This window comes from Dendrobates tinctorius, unplaced genomic scaffold (genome assembly GCF_039654945.1).
Source record: "Dendrobates tinctorius isolate UK_male_01 unplaced genomic scaffold, ASM3965494v1 ptg000007l, whole genome shotgun sequence".
Taxonomy (NCBI): domain Eukaryota; kingdom Metazoa; phylum Chordata; class Amphibia; order Anura; family Dendrobatidae; genus Dendrobates; species Dendrobates tinctorius.
Genome location: NW_027361675.1, coordinates 31,231,905 through 31,250,288, shown reverse-complemented (window position 1 = coordinate 31,250,288; position 18,384 = coordinate 31,231,905).

The window sequence follows — 18,384 nt, the reverse complement described above, 5'->3', positions numbered from 1 at the left end:
TGAAAAGCAAAGATGAAGGACTTCACCTAGAGACATTACTGGTGAGTTTGTGTTACCTGTACATTGACACTATACACTATACACAGAGTGCCTTTGTACAATGTCACCAGTGATCACTGTATTACCTGTACACTGACACTATATACAGAGTTCCTGTGTATAATGTCACTGGTGATCACTGTATTACCTGTACACACACTACAAACTAAGTACAGATCTCCTGTGTATAATGGCACTTATGGTGATAGTAATATGTTTTTTTATTAATGATCAGTATTGTAGTATTCAGTCACCATGTGCTGGTAATATGTGGTCTGGTCATGGTGCGGTGGTATTTGTCCCTTGTATGTGCTATTATTCTGTCACTGGTGGTAATATGTGGCCTGGACATGGTATGGCTGTATTTGTTCCCTGTATGTGGTATTATTGGTCACCATGTGGTGGTAATATGGTGTCTGGGCATGGTGTGGTGGTATTTGTCCCTTTGGATGTGATATTATTGGTCATTTTAAAAATTGAAAAATAAATAAAAAAAATATACCTAAATTGTATTGGATATTTTAGCAAATGTTTAATAGGTTAGAGTAGAATAGGGCTCAGCCAAAAGAGTCTACCTAGTGGTGGCAGATTTAAAAAATCTTTTGGTCATAACAAGAGCTGCTGGCTATGTGTGTGATCTGGAGATGGGAACTGTTAATGTGTGAATGGTGAGAAGTGGAATTTTTCTAAGAGAGAGCGGTGGGGCTGTGGACAGTTTGAGGGGTGGAGGGCGGGGCTGGGGTGGAGCCTGGGTGGAGTCTCAAGGGGGCCAAAAATTTTTTGCCAGTATGGGGCCCCAAAATTCCTAGTGGCAGCCCTGCGGAGGGCAATTTCATGTCATCTGCCTTCGCCCAACAACAAGCAATCCCTATGGTCTTGCTACCCCAACCAGTCACTATCAGAGTGGAGAATGGTGCGACACTACCGTCCCAGATCACCCACCAGACGGCTCCACTGAGGCTCTCACTGTCTCCTTCTCATCAGGAGATGTTATCTCTCCTTGTTATGCCTGAAGGTATCGACCAGGTCCTCTTAGGGGTTCCCTGGCTACGATTTCACTCTCCTCATATAGAGTGGTCCTCGGGGAAAATTCTCGGTTGGAGCAAGTCCTGCGAGGGTAGGTGTCTGAGGGACTGCATACAGGTCGCTACCTCTGAGGTTCCCGCAGATCTCTCCTCGCTTCCCAAGCCCTATCAGCAGTATGCAGACGTTTTTTCCAAGAAGGCGGTGGAGACCCTTCCGCCGCACTGCCCTTACGACTGTCCTATTGACCTCTTGCCCGATGCTGAGCCTCCTCGGGGTCGAGTCTATCCCCTATCTCTCCCAGAGACAGAGGTCATGTCTCAGTATATCAGGGAGAATCTGGCAAGAGGATTCATTAGGAAGTCGGTGTCACCGGCGGGAGCGAGATTCTTCTTTGTCCAAAAGAAGAATGGAGAATTATGCCCCTGCATCGATTACAGGGGCCTTAACGCCATAACCGTTAAGAACAAGTATCCTCTGCCCTTGATATCGGAACTGTTCGATAGGTTATGTGGAGCGAGGGTATTTTCCATGTTGGATCTGCGGGGAGCCTATAATCTGATACGTATTCGTGCGGGGGGATGAATGGAAGACGGCCTTTAACACCAGGGATGGCCACTATGAGTATCTGGTCATGCTCTTCGGCCTCTGTAATGCCCCAGCCGTCTTCCAAGACTTTGTAAATGACGTCTTCCGGGATATGCTCTCTACCTCGGTGGTGGTCTATCTGGAAGACATTCTTATCTTCTCTCCAGATTTGGCTTCCCACCAGAGAGACGTCTTTAAGGTCTTTGACCGCCTGCGAGCGCACTCCCTCTACACCAAGTTGGAGAAGTGCCAGTTTGAGCAGGAGTCCTTGCCTTTCCTGGGCTATATCATCTCGATCCAGGGTTTGGCTATGGATCCGGCCAAACTACAGGCTGTAATGGACTGGCAGGAACCCCACTCCCTTAAGGCAGTGCAGCGCTTTTTGGGGTTCGTTAACTATTATCGCCAGTTCATTCCCCATTTCTCCACCTTGGTGGCTCCTTTGGTCGCCCTCACCAAAAAGGGAGCCAGTCCTAACGTATGGTCTGAACAGGTCTCCGAGGCCTTTTCCGCCATCAAGACACATTTCGCTGGCGCTCCCATCCTCCACCATCCTGATGTGGATAAACCATTTATTCTGGAGGTAGATGCCTCGTCCGTCGGTGCTGGAGCGGTCCTTTATCAGAAGGACGCTCAAGGTCGGAAGCATCCCTGCTTCTTCTTCTCTAAGACCTTTTCACTGGCAGAGAAGAACTATTCCATCGGAGACAGGGAGTTGCTGGCCATGAAGTTGGCCTTTTCTGAGTGGAGACACCTCCTGGAGGGTGCGCGGTTCCCCTTCCAGTTGTACACCGACCTTAAAAACCTTGTATATCTACAAAAGGCCCAGCAGCTGAATTCCCGCCAGGCCAGAAGGTCGCTGTTTTTCTCCCGCTTCCGTTTCACCCTTCACTATCTGTCCGGTGAGAGCAATGTCCGGGCTGATTGTCTCTTGCTCCGTGGTGTCACTAGAGGAAGAGGACACTGAGACTCGGCTAATCGTCCCATCCGAGAGTTTGAGGACTGTGGCCCCGGTAACTCTTGAATCAGTGCCCCCGGGCAAGACCTTTGTCCCCGCCCATCTGCGGCCAGAGGTTCTCACTTGGGCCCATGAATACAGGGTGGGAGATCACTTTGGGACGAAGCGGACCACTGAACTCTTGGCGAGGACGTATTGGTGGCCGCACATGGCACGAGATGTGGGAGATTATATTCGGGCATGTGTTTCGTGCGCCCAGTACAGGTCTTCTCGTCAGAGGCCTTCCGGGCTACTTTACCCCCTGCTGGTGGCGGACAGACCTTGATAGATGGTCAGCATTGACTTTGTGGTTGGCCTGCCCAATTCCAGTGGCAGCACGGTCATCTGGATTGTCAGCGATCAGTTTTCTAAAAAGGTGCACCTGGTACCACTCTCGCAGCTACCTTCTGCATGAGGCCTGGCAGCCTTGTTCATTAAACACGGCTTTCGCCTGCATGGTATGCCAGACAAGATAGTCAGTGACCGGGGCCCCCAGTTTGCGTCTCGGTTCTGGAGAGAACTCTGTAGTCTTCTCAGTATTGAGCTAAATCTCTCCTCGGCCTACCTCCCCGAGACAAATGGGTTGGTTGAGAGAGCCAATCAGACGCTGGTCACATACCTATGACATTTTATCTCGGCCAGGCAGGATGACTGGGCATCCTTGCTACCATGGGCAAAATTTGCGTTGAACAACGCGGTGGCCGACTCCACCGGTCAGACGCCGTTCCTCCTTAACTACGGCCAGCATCCGCGTGTCCCTGTCCCTATGCCCATGTCGTCCACCGATTCCAGGGTGGCAGACTGGGCGGTGGAGGATCATGACATTTGGGACCGCACTCAGGATGCCATCCGGGCCTCTAAGGAGAGAATGAGGGCTTCCGCCGACACGCATCGGCGCCCCGCTCCGACCTTTGCTCCTGGCGACTTAGTGTGGCTCTTCTCCAGGAATTTCAGGCTGCGGGTTGAGTCCACGAAGTTCGCTCCTCGCTACATTGGCCCCTTCAAGATCCTTGAGCAGAGCAATTCAGTGGTCTACCGCCTGGCCCTTCCCCCACACTTGGCCACCTTTCACGTGTCGCTTCTTAAGCCGGTTCACTTGTCCCGGTTCTCCGAGTCATCTGCCGGGACATCAGACCTGTCTTCGGACGAGTTTGAGGTCAATGCCATCATGGGATGCAGGGTGGTGCGTGGTAAAAAGTTTTATTTGGTGGACTAGAAGGGTCATGGTCCAGAGGCTCGGACCTGGGAGCCAGAGGAGAACATTCACGCTCCACTCCTTATTGCGGCATTTGAGCGTAGTGAGGCTCAGAGAGGAGGGGGCCCTAGGGAGGGTAATGTTAGGCGTCGAGTTTTCCCCACTGCACATGGGGAATCTCGAGCCATGCTCTCTGCAGTCTCCCATTCCTCTGCAGCCACAGAGATTCCTGCTCAGCAGGGTCGCTGCTCCAGGCGCCTTGCCCAGGCTGATGCTAGGCGTCTGGTTGCTCCTTCTGGCTCTGCTATAACTCCATACCTGAGTCAGCAGCAAGTAGACGATTCTGGGACTACGTCCTATATTTTCGGTACAGAGCATGCCCGTGGGATGACCTCTCATTGGAGTTTGGAGGTAACATGCGCAGGTCCCGCTCCTGCTCGGATTGGTCCACCACAGGGAAGGTCCCGGAAGGACGCCACTATAAAAGAGTCACATGGCCGCTCGGCCATGCGCTAGTATAGACTCTTATGCTTATTTGTGTGTATGATGATGGATGCATGTATCAGGTGACTGACTCATTAAGACTCCCCTCCCTTTGATACACATGTTGGTTAGGGATTCAGAGTGAGAGTCAACGCCAATGGGTGGCTATGCTCAAGCCACTGTGCTCCCAGTAGTCTACGCAAAACTAGCGTCCGACTGTGCCTCCCTGCTATGGGCACTGTCGTACCGCACCAGGTAGCTGTGACCACCGTGCGACGCCGTGCGCACCTCTAGCGCTTTCCTCCCTGTCCTGGGTGGTTAGTGGCGTCCGCCGAAGCGGCACTGTGTGCACTTGGTGCGATTAAATATATTATTACCTTTTGCTGGCACCGTGGTGCCAAGCGCTGATGGTCTAGAGGAGCTCTAGTCCGGTGTCTCTAGGACAGGGCTCTGTGATTCTAATTAGTGCTCACTCAGCCGAGCTCTGTGAGTTCAACAGGCTCCGGCGTTTGTTTCAGTGGCTCTGTGTAGTAACAGAGTTCGCCTCTATTCACACTGGGTGAAGTTAGCAAGTGTTTAGCCACCATCTTGTTCCGCCATTACTCAGCAGCAGGTTCCATCTCTGCACGGTGGACCCCGGGCTGCGAACGCACCACATATCTCCTTTCATATTATTTGGTGTGTTCCGCAATCCCTAACAACCAGATGTTAACCACTGAGGGTGGAGGTGATCCTGATGAGACTCTGATACCAGAGGCACATGCAGATGATACTGCGGTGTCAGGGCATGAAGAGGAGGAGGGTGACTCTCAGGGTGAGGAGTGTGAGAACAGAAAGGACAACGATGAGGTTGTAGATCCCTCTTTGTGTGAACCCAGAGGTATATAGCCGAGTAGCTCAGCAGAGGAGGTGGAGGAGGAAGATGAGGAGATTATGTTGTGTCGTCCCACACAGACACGAACTGATGCAACTACAACAAGCACTGCATCCTCAGCCAGAACTCTGGCTGTGGCCAGCACTGGTCACGAGTGTGCAGTTTGCAGGGGTGGCAAGGGTTGCCTAGCATGGGCCTTTATTGAGACTGCAAAGGCTGACCCAACTCACATTATCTGCCAAAAAAATGCAAAAAAAAGTAGAGGCAAAAATTGCAATAATTTGACAACTACATGCATGAATCCACACATGCGTGATCAACATGCCTTAATGTAGGAATCTCACTGCGCTAAAATACTGACTAGCCGGCCCCGCCAACCACATCTGCTGCTTCTTCCTCCACCGTCACCATGCCAAGTCTTCTCACGCAGGTCTCCGGCTGCCGAACCTCAACTTGTTTACCCCTACAGTCGGGGTGAGTGAGAGCCTGTCAGCTCTTATGGAAGTGGACATGACTGCTGTTTTTGTGTCACCTAGCATAACACATCTTTCTCAATCCACTATAACATCTCTGCCTGCACCTCAGTCCCAGTCCAGCAGTTTGTCCTGTTCTCCGAACTCCACCATCTCAGCATAGCAGCCAGCCATCGATGTTATGATTGAGTCACCGTAGGAGGCAAAAACAGAAATGCTAGCTAAGTCCAGAAAACCAGAGAGGTTGGCAGCTATCAGATTGCAGACCCCTGATCCTATCACAACAACTAACAGTAGCCGTGGGGGGTTCCTACGATGCCCTAGACCCCTCGATCACAGCCGGAGAATTAAATAGGCCTAAAGAAAGAAAGGGGAAATCTAAACTGCCCCAGAGCAGACCCCAAAGCAATAGGCAGCCGCCAACATATAATGACGGTGAAGCAAGATGAAAACACCAACACAGACAGAAAGATAGACTGAGCAAAGACGGGGCCCAAGCTAACTAGATAGGAAAGGACAGGAAGGCTGCTGTCTGCAATCCGTGAAAAACCCTATGAAAATAAGAGCCAACAGACTAACAGTGAAAAAGGCCCTGAAGACGCTAGGCTTCAAAAAAGCTATGTCAGTACTCAGGAATATTCTGAAGACAGAGCAACCGGCAAAAGGAGATTCAGCTCATCCCAGCAGGGAATGGCAGAATCCAGAAAAGCAAGGAAAACAAAAACAAAAGACAAATGCTAACATACAAAGCAGAAAACTTAGCTTTAGAGGAGCAGGAATCAGACTGGTGTCCTAGAAGTCCACAGAGAAATCACCCGCAGGGCAGAAGGGCGTCGGCAGCCTTATATCCAGTCAGTGACTCCACTCAGCCAGTCATCCTCATTAGGCTCAGGTGCCTGATAATCAGGCTCATTACCTTCCTTTACCAGAATAGGGAGTTCACCAGACCTCAGTGATGAAGGGGAAAATGAACTCACAACACATCGATTCCGCAGTTGTGGTCAAGTAAAAGAATGTTTTTTCCTACACATGCCAAAGCTAAGAGCTTGAACTCCATCATCTCCAATCTTTTGGCCACGGAAATGTTGCCTTTCCGCCTGGTGGATGTCATGATCCCAGTGTGGGTTGGACCCGCACGTTTGGGGCTAATGTCTGGAACCAGTGCTGGTGGACCTGCACTTCTGGGGTTAAATGTTATTATCTCAGTGCAGGCTCTTACCTGCACACCTGGGGCTTATTATTGTGGCCTCTCTTTGGTTCTGGGAAAGCTTTTTATAGCCTCAGGAAGCTCCAATCCCCTTGGTAGAGTGTGTTGACCCCTGAGTGTGTTTGTGCTGTGTTCTTGTTTGCCTGATACCTTGGTTTCGACTCGGTCTGTTCTCTGCATACTGTTTATTGGATTCTGCTTGGTACCTTCTATGTCTGTTTGGCTTTGACCGCTGCCTGGCCCCGACTATCCATTCTGTCTCATCCCTGGTACTGTACTGCTTTCTCTGTGTATGACCCCCGTTTGTCTGACCTGAGCATTCTTGTAGTTGTGTCCTGGTGATCTCTGGCAGCAGGACGCTAAGCCCCGCCCCTTGCAGTCACATGACCGTAGGTCCTTCACTGCTTGCTAACTTCAGCGTCTCCAGGTCCTGTGTCACGTCGCCATCAGACTCGGGGCCTGCTGTTCCGCCCTCAGCCACTAGGAGGCGACGGACTGTCACGCCGCCCTCGGGCTCAGGGCCTGCTGTCCAGGCCTCGGCCACCAGGAGGCGCCGGACTGACATGTCGTCGTCGAACTCGGGGCCTGCTGTTCCGCCCTCAGCCACTAGGAGGCGCCGTGGCTCGCGCTCGAGTGATGGCGGCAACAGTGAAAGGGCTTCTGCGCAGGCGTCTAGTGGATGCAGACTCCGCTCCTCTGTCAGTCATGAAGGGGTTGGTGCATCGTCATCAGGTCTGGTCCTGGGGGAGGTCCTGATGACACCATCAGCCCGGGAGCCTGTGAGGGATGACCTGATCCCTCAAATACCTTGGGACTGGGCTTGCAAGCCGCCGGATATATTCTTGGTTCCCCTGCGTGCTACTGTGTGAATTGCTATAGTTGACTGACTCTGACCTTGGCCTGGACTTCTGACTCTGCTTCTCCCTAACGATTCTGTACCTCTGATGCACTCCTGGTTTATGACTCTGACCTTGGCCTGGACTTCTGACTCTGCTTCTGCCTAACGATTCTGTACCTCAGCTGCCCTCCTGGTTTATGACTCTGACCTTGGCCTGAATCTGACTCTGGTACTGTCTACTGTTTTTGTACCTTGCTGCCCGACTGGTTTAGACCCGGTTACCTCTATGTTTTTGTCCTGTTTTGGAACACCTTTCTGGCGACCGTCCTGCTCTGGCCACTGCTCCTATTCAGACAGCGCCTCCTGGGCTCTGCTATAAATCCAGATCCCTGTATAGGGGTAAAGGGTATCAGTGTTTCTCGGGGTGTTGGCTGGCTGCAGCCCAGACCGCAGATGGACGTCACAATATATCCGGCCATAAAAAAAAAAAAATGCTTTTTGTGTATATGTCCATCTTACATAAAAGCAGTCTCCTGAATTTTTTTTTCTTTCTTCTTCTGACTGAGCTGATTTCCTGGCCTAACACCTGCTCCAGAGCACAGCCTGAAGGAACACTCCCATCTTCCTACACCAGCATGCTGCCGCCTGGAAGCTTCAAGGGAAATGCTGAGCGGCAGAAATCCACATTTCTGGGACGTCGGCCTCTGGGCAGCTCTGGTCGTGCTGGCCCAGAGGCTCAGGTATTGCCCGCAAATGCGGCTAAACTTTTGTTACCCGTCTCTCTCTCTATTTTTTGTTATACATAATTTATCTAATCCAGTTGTGTTAGGCATGCCATGGTTGCACCAGCATAATCCGGTTATTGACTGGCGCATAGGTGATATTGTGCGCTGGAGTCCACGGTGTCAGAATCACTGTATGTCACTGTCAGTGAACCAAATTAAAATTAAAAACCCCTCCATTCCATATGCGTTCAGAGATTATGAAGATGTCTTCTCCATAGTGGAGTCTGAGAAACTACCTCCTCATAGAGAGTACGACTGTCCTATAGACTTGGTCCCAGGTGCCCTTCTCCCTAAGGGGAGAATATTCAACCTCTCTGGTCCGGAGCGTTTAGCCATGAATGACTACATAGCAGACAGTCTACGTAAAGGCTTTATTAGACCTTCCACCTCACCTGTAGGAGCTGGGTTTTTCTTTGTAGAAAAAAAAGATGGTGGACTCAGACCATGCATTGATTATCGTGAGCTGAACGCAATTACTGTAAAAAATCAGTACCTGCTCCCACTTATTCCTGATCTGTTTAATCAGCTACTGGGAGCCCGCTGGTTTACTAAACTTGACCTCCGGGGGGCATATAATCTGGTCCGCATAAGAAGCGGTGACGAATGGAAAACGGCCTTTAATACACCTCTTGGTCACTTTGAGTACCTTGTAATGCCGTTTGGACTCAGTAACGCACCTGCCGTATTTCAACACTTTGTCAATGATATTTTCAGAGACATTTGTGGTGTGTATGTCGTCGTGTATCTTGATGACATTTTGATTTATTCTGCTGACCCTGTGACACATGCTCAACACGTCCGTTCGGTACTGCAGAGACTGCGAAAAACTCTTTGTTTGCGAAACTAGAAAAATGTGGGTTTTTTTGCCGAAGAGGTACAGTTCCCTGCCAAGATTCAACCTATTAAGGCTTGGGTGCAACACAAATCGCTGAAAGCGCTGCAGCGATTTTTGGGATTTGCGAATTATTACCGCAAGTTTATCAGGGGTTTCTCTGAGATTGCCAAGCCACTCACGGACCTTACCCGAAAAGGGGAGGACGTGACTAATTGGAATCCTGAGGCTATTCGGGCATTTTCCACACTAAAAGAGTGCTTCGTGGCCAACCCAGTTCTGATTCAACCGGACTTAGACTGCCCGTTTATTGTAGAAGTTGATGCCTCCGAAGTCGGAGTGGGAGCAGTGCTATCACAAAGGCACTGCATCCCTCACTCAGCTTCGCCCATGTGCGTTTTTCTCCCGCAAATTCTCTGCCACGGAGAGAAACTATGACATCGGTAATCGGGAATTATTGGCGATCAAATGGGCCTTCGAGGAATGGCGCCACTTCCTCGAAGGTGCCAAACACAAGGTTACTGTTATTACAGACCACAAAAACCTAACCTACCTAGAGTCAGCTAAAAGACTAAATCCCAGGCAGGCCAGGTGGGCCTTGTTTTTCTCCAGGTTTGATTTTTTAATCACCTTTCGCCCCGGTACAAAAAATGTGAGGGCAGATGCCCTCTCTCGCAGTTTTTGCCCCACACAGACCAAGGACTGTGAACCAGTCCCGATATTGGCTAATGGAATCGTCGTGTCGGCAGTGTCTTTGGACCTTCTGGAGGAGATCCGTAGGTCTTCAGAGCAAGTTCCTGACACTACGCCCCCCAAAAAATTGTTCGTTCCGCCTAACCTTCGTCTGCAGGTTCTAAAAGAATCACACGACTATGTCCTGGCAGGCCATCCGGGTCTCAATCATACCACCAGGCTGGTAACTAGGAACTTTTGGTGGCCGACGGTGGTCAAGGACTGTAAGGACTATGTTTCAGCGTGTGAAGTCTGTGCCCACGCCAAGTCCCTCCATAGTCGCCCTGCCGGCTGGCTTCAGTCCTTGCCCACCCCTGAGAGTCCATGGACCCACATCTCCATGGATTTCATTACAGACCTGCCGCCATCAGATGGGAAAACTTGTATCTGGGTGGTGGTAGACAGGTTCAGCAAGCAGTGCCATTTTATTCCCCTGTCTGGGTTGCCTAACTCTGAAACTTTAAGTAAGTTGTTCGTTCTGCACATTGTACGTCTGCACGGCGTTCCGGCAAATATTGCGTCCGACAGGGGTACCCAGTTTGTCTCGAAGTTCTGGAGGGCATTCTGTAGACGCATTGGTGTGGAGTTGTCCTTCTCCTCGGCATACCATCCCGAAACTAATGGTCAAACTGAGCGTACTAACCAAGCTCTGGAACAATACCTCCGCTGTTATGTGTCAGGACATCAGACCCATTGGGTGGAACATCTGCCATTGGCTGAGTTCGCCCTCAATAATCGATATCAAGACTCCATTAAAACTACCCCCTTTTTCTGTAACCTTGGACTACATCTGCGCTTAGGGTCGTTTTCGGCCAGGATGTCGGAGCTCCCTGGGGTTGAGCAAAATATACATCGGCTAAAAACGATTTGGTCTGAGGTTAATTCAAATTTGAAAGGGGCTCAGGTTAGACAGGCTTTGGCTGCAAATAGACGACGATCTAAGGGGACGCACCTGGGAGTTGGCGACAAAGTTTGGCTCTCTACAAAAGACATCAAGCTTAAGGTACCATCCGCCAAACTAGGTCCCAGGTTCATCGGCCCATACGAAATTATTGAGGTGGTTAACCCAGTAGCCTTCCGCTTAAAACTTCCACAGTCATTCAAATTGCCTAACGTATTCCACAGGTCTCTCCTCAAACCTTATCGTTCTCCCATTCACCCTGTTCAGTCCCCTCCTCCTCCTGTTTCGGTCGGGGGAGCTCTGGAGTATGAAGTCCAGGGTATCCTTGACTCCCGCCTTGTGAGGGGCTCAGTACAGTATCTGGTACACTGGAAGGGCTACGGCCCAGAGGAAAGGTCCTGGGTTCCTGCGGGGAACATCCATGTCAAGGCATTAATTAGGAGATTTCATCTCCTTCACCCTGACAAACCGGGTTTTGAGGGTCCGGAGGGCCCTCCTGGAGAGGGGGGTACTGTCACGTCGCCGTCAGACTCGGGGCCTGCTGTTCCGCCCTCAGCCACTAGGAGGCGACGGACTGTAACGCCGCCCTCGGGCTCAGGGCCTGCTGTCCAGGCCTCGGCCACCAGGAGGCGCCGGACTGACATGTCGTCGTCGAACTCGGGGCCTGCTGTTCCGCCCTAAGCCACTAGGAGGCGACGGACTGTCACGCCGCCCTCGGGCTCAGGGCCTGCTGTCGAGGCCTCGGCCACCAGGAGGCGCCGGACTGACATGTCATCGTCAAACTCGGGGCCTGCTGTTCCGCCCTCAGCCACTAGGAGGCGCCGTGGCTCGCGCCCGAGTGATGGCGGCAACAGTGAAAGGGCTTCTGTGCGGGCGTCTAGTGGACGCAGACTCCGCTCCTCTGTCAGTCATGAAGGGGTTGGTGCATCGTCATCAGGTCTGGTCCTGGGGGAGGTCCTGATGACACCATCAGCCCGGGAGCCTGTGAGGGATGACCTGATCCCTCAAATACCTTGGGACTGGGCTTGCAAGCCGCCGGATATATTCTCGGTTCCCCTGCGTGCTACTGTGTGAATTGCTATAGTTGACTGACTCTGACTTTGGCCTGGACTTCTGACTCTGCTTCTGCCTAACGATTCTGTTCCTCTGCTGCCCTCCTGGTTTATGACTCTGACCTTGGCATGGACTTCTGACTCTGCTTCTGCCTAATGATTCTGTACCTCTGCTGCCCTCCTGGTTTATGACTCTGACCTTGGCCTGGACTTCTGACTCTGCTTCTGCCTAACGATTCTGTACCTCAGCTGCCCTCCTGGTTTATGACTCTGACCTTGGCCTGAATCTGACTCTGCTACTGTCTACTGTTTTTGTACCTTGCTGCCCGACTGGTTTAGACCCGGATACCTCTATGTTTTTGTCCTGTTTTGGAACACCTTTCTGGCGACCGTCCTGCTCTGGCCACTGCTCCTATTCAGACAGCGCCTCCTGGGCTCTGCTATAAATCCAGATCCCTGTATAGGGGTAAAGGGTATCAGTGTTTCTCGGGGTGTTGGCTGGCTGCAGCCCAGACTGCAGACGGACGTCACATCCTGTTTGCTTGAGCTTCCCGGACGTACCTGACCCCGGGCCCCCCTGCAGTGTAGGTAAGTCCCTGCTCAGCGGTGGCTGCACGCCGGCGCTGACAGGACCGTGACATTATAACTGACCATTAAGTTTTTGGGGGTTTTTTTGTGCAGAGAATTATGGATCCCATACAGTCTCTGGCTGAACAGATGAAAAATCTGAGTCAGATGTTTCAGGGTTTATCTCTGGAGCAGCAAGCTCTTGCTTGTTCTCAGCAGCACATTTCTGAGACAGTGCGGGGGGCTTTATCTGTTGGGTCTCTGGGGGCTGGGGCGAGTGATGTTCTGGTGTCCCCGGAACCACCTGTTAAACTGCCTACTTCTTTTCTGGGAACAAAAAGGAGTTCAGGATCTTCATGGAGGGTTGCAAACTTTTTTGTAGTTTGAGACCACGTTCCTCTGGGGATGAAAGCCAGAAGGTAGGGTTCATTATGTCCTTATTAAGAGAGTCCCCACAAGCTTGGGCTTTTCCCTTCCTCCCACTGCCCCTGAGAGAGTGTCGGTGAATGCATTCTTTGAGGCCCTCGGGCACATATATGATGAGCCGGACCGAGTACGATTGGCAGAGGACATGGTGATGAATGTCTGTCACGGGAAACACTCGGCTGAGTGGCTTTGTACTGAATTCCGCCGCTGGGCCGCAAAGGTCTCTTGGGACGCCGCCACGCTTCGAGGAATCTTTCGCTGAGGCTTGTCCGAGCGGCTGCAGGATGCCTTGGTGTTACATCCCCCACCTAACTTTCTCGAGGACGCCATGACCCAGGCCATCCGGATGGACCGCAGGTTGCGGGCCAGGGGGGTGATGCAGGTGGAGACTCCATTATTCCCCAGTGGAAAAGAGACTGTCTCTGAGCTCATGGACGTAGGAGCTCTCTCCCTGAAGGATAAGGAGAGAAAACGCAGGAGGGAAAAGCAGTTATGCTTCTACTGCGGTAAAACGGGACATTGGAAAAGGGAGTGTCCTGATTGCCCATCCTCGACCCAGTCGGCGGGAAACGACTAGGTCTGGGTAGTCAGCGGGTAGACTACTCAGACCCTCAGGTACCCTTTTCCTCGTTTTCTAAGGTTTTGCTTCATGTGGAACAGTTAGTGGGCAGTTGTTCTTTTTCCTCTACAGCCTTCGTGGACTGCGGATCATCCATCAATCTTATTGACTCCCAGTTGGTCACACGCTGCAAGATAGGGACAGCTAGGCTCAAGGTTCCGATCAAGGTGGTGGCCATTGACTCCTCCCCCTCCACTAAAGAGGGAATTCTCTTTATGTCTGATTTGTTTTCGCTCAGAGTGGGCACTACTCATGTGGAAAACTTAAGTTTTTTTTGTTCTGGACAATCTACCAGCAGGGTTGGTGTTGGGCATCCCCTGGTTACAACGTCATAACCCAGTTATTAGCTGGAAAACGGGGGAGATTGTTCAATGGGGGTTTAATGATTCAAAGTTATGTGATAAATCTGCACTGCTGGTTGAACCTGTTAAATCTGTGTCTGTGTCATCTGTCGAGCCGGAAGGTATTCCGGAGTACCTGAAAGACTTCGAAGATGTATTCTCTGAAAGCGAGGCCGAGACGTTGCCGCCACATAGACCCTTTGACTGCGCTATCGAGCTAGTCCCGGGGGCTAAATTACCTAAAGCCCGTCTGTTTAATTTATCTGGCCCTGAGCCCTTAGCTATGAAGGATTACATTGCTGAGAGTCTTCGCAAGGGACACATCCGTCCCTCAGTCTCACCTGTGGTGGCAGGTTTTTTTTGTAAAGAAAAAAGATGGCAGTTTACGTCCCTGTCACGATTTTGATGAGCTTAATAAGATTACTGTACGGAATACGTACCCCCTTCCATTGATTCCCGATTTGTGTAACCAACTATCAGGGGCAAAATGGTTCTCTAAACTGGATCTTCGGGGGGCATATAATTTGATAAGGGTCCGGGAGGGGGATGAATGGAAAACTGCGTTCCTCACGTCCGAGGGACTGTTTAAAAATTAAGTCATGCCATTTAATCTTACCAATGCCCCCGCCATATTTCAGAATTTCATCAACGTAGTATTCTCGGATCTCATTGGTTGTTTTGTTATCTACTTAGATGATATTTTGATATACTCCTCCGACAGTCATTCTCATCTGAAACATGTACGAACCGTTCTCCAAAGACTGAGGGAAAATCATCTGTTTGCCAAATTGGAGAATTGTGTGTTTTTTGTTCAGGAATTGTCTTTTTTGGGATTAATTGTGTCCTGTGAGGGTTTTCGCATGGACCCCAAGAAGGTGCAGGCCATTGCGAATTGGGTGCAACCCCGAGATCTTAAGGGTCTTCAGTGCTTCTTGGGGTTCGCCAATTATTATCACAAATTTAATCGGGGGGTTTTCACAGGTGGTCAAACCACTCACAGATCTAACATGCAAAGGTGCGGATGTGAGAAATTGGTCCTCGCTCGCAAAAGAGGCCTTTATGACTCTGAAAAAATGCTTTGTCTGCTCCTGTGTTGGTACAGCCAGATCCGTCCAAACCATTTGTTGTGGAGGTGGAAGCCTCCGAGGTGGGGGTGGGGGCAGTGTTGTCCCAAGGGCCTGCCACTCTAACCAACCTCAGGCCATGTGCTTTCTTTTCCAGGAAGTTCTCTGCTGCTGAAAGAAATTACGATGTAGGCAATACAGAGCTTCTTGCGGTCAAGTTGGCGTTTGAGGAGTGGAGGCACTTTTTGGAGGGGGCCAGTCACCCGGTTACTGTGATCACCGATCACAAAAATTTGTCATACATTGAATCTGCTAAAAGACTAACGCCCAGACAGGCCCGTTGGTCGCTTTTTTTTCCCGTTTTCAGTTTACTATTACATTTCATCCAGGGTCAAAGAATGTCAAGGTTGACGCCTTATCTCGAAGTTTTCATCCTGTGTCTTCCCCTGAGCCACCGTCCTCCATTCTTCACCCTGGGGTTGTGTTAGCAGGGATCTCGTCTGAATTGGAACGGGAGATTGAGGGGGCCCAGTCGCTGGCTCCTGTGGCCAAGCCAGGGGGCAAGTTGTTTGTCCCAGAGCAACTTCGCCTTAAACTCTTGTAGGAGTTCCATAAATCCAAGCTGAGTGCTCACCCTGGTATATCAGCCACGCATCTGGCGGTGGCTAGGATCTTTTGGTGGCCTACCCTTGGTTCTGACATAAAGAAATTCATTTCTGTTTGTGGGGTCTGTGCTCGTTCTAAAAGCTCTCATAGCCGGCCGGCGGGGGAGCTGATGCCCTTGGCAGGTCCTGAAAGACCATGGACCCACCTGTCCATGGATTTTGTTACCAATCTTCCTTCATCCAGGGGTAATACGGTGGTATGGGTAGTGGTGGACAGATTTTCAAAGCAGGCTCATTTTGTACCCCTGTCCGCACTACCTTCAGCTAAGACTTTATCCAGATTGTTTGTGCAGCATGTGGTCTGGTTGCATGGGGTACCCCTGAGTGTGGTGTCTGATCGTGGTGTGCAGTTTGTGACTAAGTTTTGGCATGCTTTCTGCAAAAAATTAGGGATGTCTCTGTCCTTTTCGTCTGCATACCATCCTGAGAGCAATGTTCAGACGGAAAGCACTAATCAGTCTCTGGAACAGATCCTCAGATGTCTGACTTCTGCTAGACAAAATGACTGGTGTGATGTACTACCGTTGGCTGAATTTGCCTTCAATAGTCGGGTGAGTTAATCCACGGGTATGTCTCCTTTCTTGATCAACTATGGGTTCAGTCCTCATTTTGGTGAGTTTTCTCATCTGGATTCAGGGTGTCCCGGGGCTGAGGGCTCTGTTCAGCGATTAAAAAATACGTGGGCGGAAGTCCAGCAGAATATATCTAGGTCTCAAGGAAGGCAGGTATAAGTTTTTCGCGGACAGAAAATGAACACCTGGTCCCACGTTTCAGGTTGGAGAGAAAGTTTGGCTCTCCACGCGAAACATTAAGTTGAAGATTCCTTCAGCCAAGTAGGGCCCCAAATTCATTGGCGCGTACAAGATTGTGTAAAAAATCAATTCAGTGGCGTGCAGGCTGTGTCTTCCACCCTCTTTCAAGATCCCTAACATCTTCCATAGATCTCTACTGAAACCTTTTGAAGCAGTCAGGGGAGAGTCCGAGTCCGCTGCTCCTCCGATTTTGGTTGAGGGACATGTGGAATATGAGATTGATCATATCGTAGATTCCAGGTTGGTATGGCGGTCAGTACAGTACCTGGTTCATTGGAAGGGGTATGGGCTGGAGGACAGGTCCTGGGTGCCAGCCCGGTTGATGCTTGCAGATCGCCTAGTTTGGGCTTTCCATGCTAGGTACCCGGGCAAGCCTGGGGGTCCAGAGGCCCCCCGTTGAGAGGGGGGTACTGTCATGATCCCAGTGCGGGTTGGACCCGCACGCTTGGGGCTAATGTCTGGAACCAGTGCTGGTGGACCTGCACTTCTGGGGTTAAATGTTATTATCTCAGCGCAGGCTCTTACCTGCACACCCGTGGCTTATTATTGTGACCTCTCCTTGGTTCTGGGAAAGCTTTTTATAGCCTCAGGAAGCTCCAATCCCTGTCAGTAATACTTTCGCCCTTGGCAGAGTGTGTTGACCCCTGAGTGTGTTTGTGCTGTGCTCCTTGTTTGCCTGATACTTTGGTTTCGACTCGGTCTGTTCTCTTGATACTGCTTGTTGGATTCTCCTTGGTACCTTCTATGTCTGTTTGGCTTTGACCGCTGCCTGGCCCCGACTATCCGTTGTCTCCTCATCCCTGGTACTGTACTGCTATCTCTGTGTATGACCCCCATTTGTCTGACCTGAGCATTCTTGTAGTTGTGGCCTGCCAATATCTGGCAGCAGGACGCTAAGCCCCACCCCTTGCAGTCACATGACCGTAGGTCCTTCACTGCTTGCTAACTTCAGCGTCTCCAGATCCTGTTTGCCTGAGCTTCCTGGCCGTACCTGACCCCAGGCCCCCTGCAGTGTGGGTGAGTCCCTGCTTAGTGGTGGCTGCACGCCAGCGCTGACAGGACCGTGACAGTGGATACAGAAGGTTTTAGAAAGTTGATGGCCGTGGAAGTCCCCCATTGCCAGTTGCCCAGTCACCATTACTTCCTCCACTGCTTCTGGCTCCTCCACCATTTCTAGGGCCTTCATCTGTGCCCTCAACTTCACCCGTTAATCAGACATTGGTTCCAACAGTCCAGATAGAATCCCCCCACCTCCGTACTGTGCAGCCATGGCTCACCGCAATCAGGCAGTGTAAAAATTAATATGCCATGGAGGTCGTAGTCACATCTAAGAGTTGTGGACAGCTATCCAGGCCAAGTAAGAGCAATTGCTGCTGTCTCCACTGAACCTGGAGCCAGGGAAGGCCGTGTGCGATAATGGTGCAAATCTGGTGGCAGCTCTACGCCGGTGCAACCTCATCCACCTGCCTTGCATGGCTCACTTCCTCAACCTGGTGGTACAGCAATTTCTCTGCCACTATCCCGGCCTGGATGCGCTACTGCAGAAAGCACGGTTGCTGTGTGCTCATTTCGACTTGCATCGCTTCAGAGTTCTTTCTGCTCACCGGTTAACCGTTTGATTTGCGATGTTCCAACACAGTGGAATTTCACTCTGCACATGTTGCAGCGACTGAGGTAGTAGCAATGAACCCTGGTTCAGTATGTCCTTTTGCATAGCCTGGACCAATGCAGTACGGACATGGTGTAAATCACTCTTGCAGAGTGGGCACAGGTGAAGGACCTCTGCACCCTTCTGCACAGTTTTGAAATGCCTACTAAGATGGTTAGCGCTGACGATGCCATCATCAGCATCACTATGTCGGTCATTTATC